Genomic DNA, 9,427 nt, shown 5'->3' with positions numbered 1-9,427 from the left:
GATTACTTGTTTTTTTTAATTTCAATTATTAAAAGGGGATAGATTTGTAAATAACCTGACCTTGTTATATTTGTTATATTTAGCATTGGTTTCTCGGTCTATGTTATTTTTAGTTTGAAATTTTCTTGTTTCATGGATAATTATTAATGTATTTATTGGTATTGTGTACATTTTGTGTCATTTCTAATGTCTTTAACAGTTGTTTTATCTATGTAGAAGGATTACAAAACAAGGAAGTAAAAGAGTGATTTAAACAGAAATAAATGTGGTCTAAATTCAACCACATTATATTTTACTTCCTGTATTGTTATATTAGGTCAAACTTATTCTACATTTTGGTCTCTCGGTGTAGTGTTTAAAGTTTTTAAGTGGAAACTATTTTTAAATAAAGACATATGTTTTCTTCATTTTAAATCATCTTTAATTAAATCATCTTTAGTTAAATCAGAGGTTTTCACTGGGTTTTAAACCTGTGGATTTTAAATTGTCCGGCATTAGTTGGTTCGGACCGAGGATTAAAGGTCAAATGGGGTTATACTGTTTCAGAAACATCATGTTTCTAACTACTAACCGCTGCGACCATTAAATTCAGACTTTCGGTCAGATAATGCAAGAAAACAGAATATGAGTCGCGCCATGAGAAAACCAACATAGTGCACTACCAACTTTTAGTAACATCGGTCTATCGGAAAATCGATAAATTTGCCTATATAAACAAATAAGGAAAAAAATACTTAAACTTAAATAGAAAACGTTATATTTGGAAATCAAAAATTCGATACCCCACAAATTAAAGTTTAATCTATTCCGGATATTATGAATATTCTTTAAAAAAAAATTTAATATTTGGTTGGTCTTTTTTGACTTTAAACAGACCCACTTCAGTTCATATAGACTCTGTAGGAAACGGGTCAAAAAACTGACTTTTTCAAATATAACAGATAAAATGAGATATTTTCCGCAAATAATCAAAAAATCGATACCCCTAAAATGTAGAAATATTATTCAGTTTTCGTTATGTGTAATTTGTTTTAAATTTTATAATGGATTGTTTGGTCCTTTTTGCATTTTAGTGTGTACGGTGAACATTTCTTAAAAAATTCCGGCTTCTTCCGCCGTTATCCGTAAGTACTCGGAAGCTGTTACGGAAAATATTGTCGTCTGCTAGTCTGACTTTGTCGGTGTATGAATTGTATGCAGCTTCACATTGAAAAAAAAATCTGAGATTGTAATTAAGACAGATTAAAACAAATTAATTGTTGAACTCAGAAACGCCGAAACCTAGATCCGCTGTCGTTTAAAATAACGCTATGGATGATTTAGTATTCAATTCGCATTTAATGTACAAATGCTTTTAATTTTCATCGCAAAAAATACTTAAAGCAACTATTTCTCACGTGTTTCCATAAAATATAGTCTGTCAGTAATTGAGTTTCAAAGTATTCTTAAGAAATATAGCGATGATTAATTTCCAGAGGCCTATATTATTTTTTTTGCCGTTCGATCTGGAGACTTTTTTATTGCCGCGGCGGTCCGGGTTCGATCTCCGACGCGGTCATCTTTTTTTCTTCATGTGGGAATTTTTAATAATTTTGAAACAAAAAAAAAATCATTTTTTATTATTCATGAGATGACCAAACTTTAATTTGAAAGATAGCCTTGGTGAACTGATAATTCTGCTTCTTTCCGAACCTACTTATATATTTTTCTGTATTCTTAAATTAATGCGTTTTTTTTTTTTTGGTACATTCTTTAATCATTCGTTTTAAAAAAAATGCGATATCTATTATTTGTTTTAGTCTCAAGATTGCACAAAATCACATTAAGCATAAAATTACTTTATTGTAACAAATATCTTAAAATTACCCTTTGACTTTTATTGTGTATTACAATATTGCCTAGAGGTAAACAATATCCGGTCAGTGTTGTTTCAAGCCGGATCATAAAAGATATGTTACCCCACTTACTATAAGTGATAGGTATTTTTATGGTTTTATGGTTTTTGCGTTGTAATATATGTCTTTTACTTTCTTCTGTCTTTATATAGTCTTTCCCCTTTCTTTCAGGATTTTTTTACGATTTTTACCCTTACTTCATGAATCGTATGACAGTAGGAAGAATCAGTACAAATTTAGAATTCACATCGTTAATAGAGTTGTTCCGTACATGAGTAAAGATCCAGGCCTAAAGTTATTACTTAGTCAGGCCCGTGTGCAGGATTTGTTTGCTGGGGGCCCAACCTGGGGTGGGTTCGGGAGGGATATCCCCTCCCGATTACGAAATATTTTAATATGGCACATGAATAGATGCATTTTCCTGCTACCTGAAACACCTTTAAGGATGCATGAATGTATCATATATTTAAGAAAAAGTCTACATTTTAATCATTTCATCAAGCCTTTTCAATGTATATATGATTGTACAGTCACAGTGTATGGACTTATTTTTCTGTATGATACCCAGTTGAAAAAAATGTTGAAGTTTTAAGATGATTATTAAGTAGAGTAGCTCCTAGACTATGATATTTTTTCACATTTTTATGATTTCATGTAATGAACTGAGCAAGTCTATAAACTATGTCCAATATTACAATTTTAACATCAGTCCTCTTAGAAAATCTCTAGAATAGACTGGCTTTTGTCTCTATGAACATAAAAAAAAGAAAAAAAATCATAGAAATATCGTAATTATCAGTCTAGTGGCTAGTCTAATTATTAAGGGTATCCTATTTGCAAAATGGCCAAATGTTTTTAGATTTCCAACAAAACAAACTATAACATCACGGCACATATTAAATGATATTTATATGTATAAAAAACCCTCACAAGTAACGAGTTTTAGATGCGTTTTGTAAGATTTACTGAGAAACTACTTTTTAAAACTATGGGAGTTTTTAAGTAAGGTTATTGGACCCAAAAGAGTAAAACTGATACAGTAGTTTCAAATTCATAATTGTTGTACAAAATAAAAAGATCGGATAAATATCTATCAATTTAATAAATTTGGGGAATGTGCCTTAATGTAAAAACAAAATACAACCATAATAGTGTTTCAATTTAAGATTCATTTTAAGATTTACTTAACAAAACCAACAATTTTGAATTATGTTCTGATCATTTTATAACACTTCCAAATAGTAAAAAACATAATAGTTTCTCCACTACCCAATCAAGTGCCGATCAAGCGATGAATGAAGCATGCACAGATAAACTTTTACCTGTGACATGCCTGGGGCTAATTTCCACTACCGGACACGGTTTTATGGCTCTTTAGCCTGTGTATTGCTGTCAAATCAAGCCAGTTGCGCTGGTGTATAAATTTGTTAATGGGGGGGGGGGGGGGGGGGCATAGTAATAAAAATCGTATCTAGCCAGCCAGCTGGGGAGGCCCCTGTCCCCTCCCCCCACCTGGACACGTGCCTGACTTAGATAAGTCTGCTATTCTAAAATTGAGATATTGATGAAGTTATTGTTGTTTTTTTTTTCCTGTAACAATATATTTATAGTTCAAGTATACTATGGTAGTAGTATTTGTCAGCAGTACTTATTCAAGTCACGCAAATATGATATTTCTGTTTAGGCACGATATAAAAAACTTAATCCTTACCATGCTAAACTACAATAATGAACTTGTCTATCTTTCAATTTGGACAGTACAATTAATTATGAAAAGGGGTGCACACCCAAAAAAATACTGGCTGAATGGCAGAGAGTACAGATCATGATCAGTCTGCACGGATGTGCAGGCTGATCATGATCTACACTGATTGCAAAGGAAGAACCAATAGTGTCTAGCATGGTAAGGGTTAAGTATAACTCTTATTTCTATACATATTTTTCTTTAAAGCGACCGGCCGCCAGATCGTTCGGCAACAAAAATACTTTTTAGATATCTTGAAAAAAGCTCTTCTTGAATATTTATTTTATTTACAGACAGTTTCTTGTGCGTAAATATTTCTTTTCTGTACATAGATATACGTTAGCACGATGTTCCATGTATTAATAAAGTATTATATAAATTTTCGACTTGTTCCGATTTTCACTTAAAGGTGGTCAATCACATTTAATCAACATTTAATGACATTTTTTACTTTTTGTATATTCTGGTAGAGAATTTTTTAAGGAACAAAAAGACCGATTACATAGAGTTAGATTCCTATTTGAAATGTATATTTTATTAATTTTATAAAATTTTGTAATTACTCCCTTTAATATGAAAGTATAAAAAAGCTGGGTATTTCTTTTTTTCGATACAATGTCTAGTTTTACATTTGCATTTGATAGACATATCAACTATTGAACAATCTGAACCAAAATGCAAGTTTAAAAGCTGTGTGTAGCTTCTGAATTCATTTATTTCCAATCTGTCTTGGTTGCGCAACCAAGATAGGCAAAGGGAGGTAATAATATTTTTTCAAACTTGCGTTTCTAATGAATTCCATCTAAATACATAATTTTTAATGCAAATATTTTACAAATATATTACAATATGACTAATATTTATACATTTCCTTAGGCAAAGTATGTTTATCAAATTTATACTTATGATAAAATAACTCTATCTTGGTTGGGCAACCAGGATAGGAAAATGAAATTTTAAAAATACCTCCAGTGAAAATCTAATTTGTATTAAGTGTTAAGTGAACATAAATGAGTGGAAATGATCAGATGCTAAAGTTTCGAACAAATCCGTTACATGGCCAAAATCTGATTATCCACCTTTAATTATCGATTTTCTCCCGTGTTACTACAACAACAACAGTTAGTACGGGAATTCGTCTGGTAGCGAATATATCGGATTATTGGTTTTATTGATTTATATGATAGGTAGATCGGTTTCGAGATGTTACTAAAAGTTGGTAATGGGTTTTTCGACCAACATAGAATCAGACCAGCCGAAGGGTATTTGACAGAATTCAATCATGAATGACACAAATATTTAACTAACGAAAGGAAAAGAAAATCCGTTTACACAAAACGATTTCATATGTTATTGAAGTTTGGCGTGCGCACGGGTAATTTCATAACCGAAATGCACCCGTATTTATTTAATTAAAGGCGCAAAGGGTGATATATGACATAAATAATTACATTTCACGTGTCACCGCCATACATAATGCAATCAACAATATAAAATCACGCTGATTAGAGATAAACATTGATAAAACGTGTCATCTTGTGTAATCCAGTACAAATATTTACGACAAATTTTATCAATGTGTGAAATATGATTACCTTTTGAACATAGACCTGTATGATTCAAGAATATTTTTATTTAATTAAATGAGCTGCGCCATGAGAAAACCAACATAGTGCCGCGTTTGTGACCAGCATCCGCGCAGTCTGACCGAGATCCATGCTGTTCGCGGTCAACTTTTCTCCTTTACGGTCAAATCTATCGATTTAAAACCTGGAGCAGTTATTCGCCATTAAAGTTGACACTGCACAGCAAGTACCGTAACTCTGCATTGCCTTTTGCAAGAATAGTGACCTCCTTCGGTCTAGAGAATCACGGCTAGGTTTATAGGACTTAGAAAATCATGGCTAGGTTTATATTTCTTTTTACACAGAAACAAAAATTCAGATGAGCATCTGCATCCGCAAGGCGGTGCTCTTGTTCTGTAAAAGGAGAGTGCAGTAATTCGTTCTATACCTGATTCTACTTTATAGTGTAAGTCTGTATTTTAGTTTATTTTTCTGTTTCATTTACTGGGCGTATGTCATAAATGTTTACAACATTATTGTTCTTTTTACAGGTCATCTAAACGCAAAAACCGGTCATGCGGATAGACATCAAAATGTTGAATTGAACTGGTATTTGAGACTTAAATCTTCAGAATATTATTTCATAAAACTGGTCGATAAATCGAAGTGGAAGTCTTTAGGAATGGCGAGTAAACAGTTGTGTCTCTTTGGAGAAACGATGATACAATATCTATGTCGACATTCAAATGATGCTATTCAAGGTAACACTATACTCAAAGAAGCTGACATTTGGCAGTGTGAGAAAGGAAGTCTACTTTTGCACGACAGGAAAAATGATATTTGCATGTATATTTTATCGGAAGCAGCTGCAAAACCACGGTCAGGAAACTCTTTGAAATTATGGTGTGGTAGACTATTTTACTGTTTTTTGTCCGCCTTGATGGGACGATATTAAGGTAGAGTTTTATATGAAAATCTACGATAAAGTCTGATGATCTCGAATGTGGAAAAAATAGACTTGATTAAGAAGTTTCCGCTAAGAAATAAAGCCTTTGCGTTGGATCAGCTGCATTTGTTTGCCGTCTTCTGAAGATCTTATCTTTCAGGAATAAATTCGCTGGACCAGCTACGCTGCCTAACTGTGACCTCCATTTATCTGCCTCTCCTTGCGGTGCGACTCAAGCCTGGTGGAATCCCAGGGGATTTCACTGGGATCCCGCATGAATGTTCTATAGGGATATGTTTACAATTCAGCCGAAGAAAGTATAGAAAATGTAGCTTTTGGTTTATAGCCATGAAATATTACAATTACAGATAAATTTTTATTCATGTTTAAGCATGTTCAAGAGTCCCATAAAAACCGTGAAGAAAGACAATTATTCTGAATTAAACATCCAAGGAATGAAGAAATACACACGGACAGAAGAGTTATTCCTTTTGCCAGAATTCAAAATATATCTTAATATTACAGTAAAATGCATGATGAACACCCGTGGTTTTAAGTGTCCGTTTTGTACGTATTAGATGTAAGTCACTCATGAAATAAAAAAGCAAAATGGTGTAAATTAAAAATAGAAAAGTAATAAAAAATATGTAGTTTCTGATATTTGTTTTATTCAAGAAAGTCTATCAAAACTAGATATTAAAGAAAACATGTGAATACCTTTTAAGAATTTATTATAATTATATTATATAAAAATATATGTGTACATAAATTCAAGGCATTGTATTTAATTTTCATTTGTTATTTCTTCATTTATACTTCTTAGTTCTTAGTTCTAACTTTACTTTTTTATATTTACTTCTTACATTGATGTTTGCAAGTGTCGGTGTACAAAATCGAAAACATTATGCATTTCAATGCGCGTTTTAACAATACACAAAAAAGCAAATGTTACAACAATGTGTGAATTTCTCTTGATGGCAGACTCGAACAAACTTTTGAGACAAAGTTATGTAAAACAGAAATGTTGAAACCAACATTTTCTTTGAAAACGCATTTTGAAGCAATGCGCCTTGCAATAGAGTAATAGATAAGATAAAATGAAAACAATGTGTAAAAAGTGTTATTAAAGAGAAATTCAATTTGTGCAGACATATTTATTTTCAATACTCTACAGACTTATGCAAATCTAACATACTGTAAAATCTGGTAAAAATGCGTATACGCTTATAATTAATTTTAGTGGCACTCTAATACACCTTTTTGATAAGCGCTTATACTTAAGCCAAAACTATGCGCTTATAGACAAGCCGTGTGTGCCAATCTTTGATATAATTGGAAAATTGACATTGCTTACCTCGGTTAAGAAAACGAAAGTAAAACATTGGCATTGGCATGCGCAGTGAACTACTTCCATTTATTGCATACAGTATTTATACATAATGAAAGCATAACAATACATTGTATATAATGTTCATACGCTCATGCCATTCAATCACTGTTCAACACAAAGATTATAGCGTTCAACTACCATATTCACTTGCACATATGCACTTGAACTGCATGTGATGAGAGAGGCTAAAGGGACGTCGTCGTTGTTGTTTTAGTGTTCAAATTATACTACTTACATGCGCGGTATTGTTTCCCACATCTTTCATAAAAGTCAACAATTTCTATTTTCTTTTCCCTCCCTAGAGTAAGATTTTGCTAAGCGGTATTTTACTCATATTGTTTTCACAGATTTATACAAGAATGACAAACTGTAATGATTATCGTAAACGATTAACGTTTTACAAGACAATAGACGTTAAAATATTTGAACATCTATCGGCTATTCAACAGGTAAGAACACTTGTCACATGTATTCATGATAAACAATTATCACGATATGATACCGTTAATTACGTCTTTTTGCTGCATCTGTTGTTTGTTTACCAATATTCGGATATGCGCCTACTTTCGAGACAAAATTACGGAAAGGACATAAAATGGGCTTATTATCCCATACGGAATAACGGGAAGGCTATATGCGCTTACTTTTGATATGCTTTAATATTCGAATATGCGCTTATATACCAGATTTTACAGTACAGTTTGTGATAAATACAAAAAGTAATTTGAGTTGGATCGAGGCTGTATGCCTGTATGAGGGGTTTAGTACAGAAGATGTAGAAATAAGTATAATGTTATAAAATTTAGAAAGAGACATAACTGAGCAAAATTTAAACATGAACTCACCGACAGTATGCTACGAAAGCCCGGTGGTGACTTACGAGTTCCGACTTCTGACTTCCGATTTCGCACTTCAGACTTTTCATACTATAAGCATACGGAAGTCAGAAGTCAGAAGTCGGAACTCGGAACTCGGAAGTCAGATGTCGGAAATCAGAAGTCAGAAGTCAGAAGTCGGATGTCGGAAGTCGGAAGTCGGAAGTCGGAACTCGGAACTCGGAACTCGGAAGTCAGAAGTTGGTCGGAAGTCGGAAGTCGGAGGTCAGAAGTCGGTCGGAAATCGGAAGTCAGAAGTCGGAAGTCGGAACTTGGATATCGGAAGTCGGAAGTCAGAAGTCGGAAATCGGAAATCTGAAAATACTGATTAAAGTTTTTCATGTAAGAAAATGTATTATAACTATTTCTTAAAGGAATATTGCTTTGAAAGTTTCTGTTTAGCTCGACTATTCAGAGAATAGTCTAGTTATTCTACTCCCCATGGCGTCGGCGTCGGTGTTGTTAAAGTTTTGCATGCAAGTACATATGGCTATCATTTAAAGGTATATAGTTTTGAAACTTATTTTTTTCTTTAAAATCCAATTACAAACCTCACTGGGTCAAATCCCTTAACTTTGACATTTATTTTAGCAAAAATATGCCCCCTTTTGGACTTCTTGAATTCTGGTTAACGTTTAACATGCAAGTTACTATATCCAAAACTAATGCAGATATTGAATGTGAAACTTCACATGTGTCTTTTGGGTTATGAAACTATGTTATAGCACCAAGTCCCAAAACTCTGACTTGCATTTTGGCCAAATTAGGCCCCCTTTTGGACTTCCCGGTTAAGGTTTTGTGTGCAAGTACATATAGCTATTACGTAAAGGCAAATGGATTTGAAGCTTACATTTTCTTTTTCTAGATTAAAAACCTAACTCACTGGTTCAAGTTCCATAACTCTGACATGTATTTTTGCCCCTTTTATAAAACAAACTACTCGTAATATCCCTGATTCTGGGACAACAATTCGATTAGTCAAGCATTGGCTGTCTTACGGACATCTCTTCTT

General features: G+C 33.1%; 1 long non-coding RNA gene across 1 annotated transcript; it reads left to right on the top strand.

Moving 5' to 3' along the window:
• Positions 1 to 3,115: 3,115 nt before the first annotated feature.
• Positions 3,116 to 5,901, top strand: LOC123544171 (uncharacterized). The gene is made up of 2 exons (XR_008369427.1): positions 3,116 to 3,798; positions 5,756 to 5,901. It is a non-coding gene; the product is annotated as an uncharacterized LOC123544171 (long non-coding RNA).
• Positions 5,902 to 9,427: the final 3,526 nt, after the last annotated feature.

Source organism: Mercenaria mercenaria, unplaced genomic scaffold (assembly GCF_021730395.1).
Source record: "Mercenaria mercenaria strain notata unplaced genomic scaffold, MADL_Memer_1 contig_4267, whole genome shotgun sequence".
NCBI classification, from domain to species: Eukaryota; Metazoa; Mollusca; class Bivalvia; order Venerida; family Veneridae; genus Mercenaria; species Mercenaria mercenaria.
This window is presented reverse-complemented; position numbering and strand designations above follow the sequence as displayed.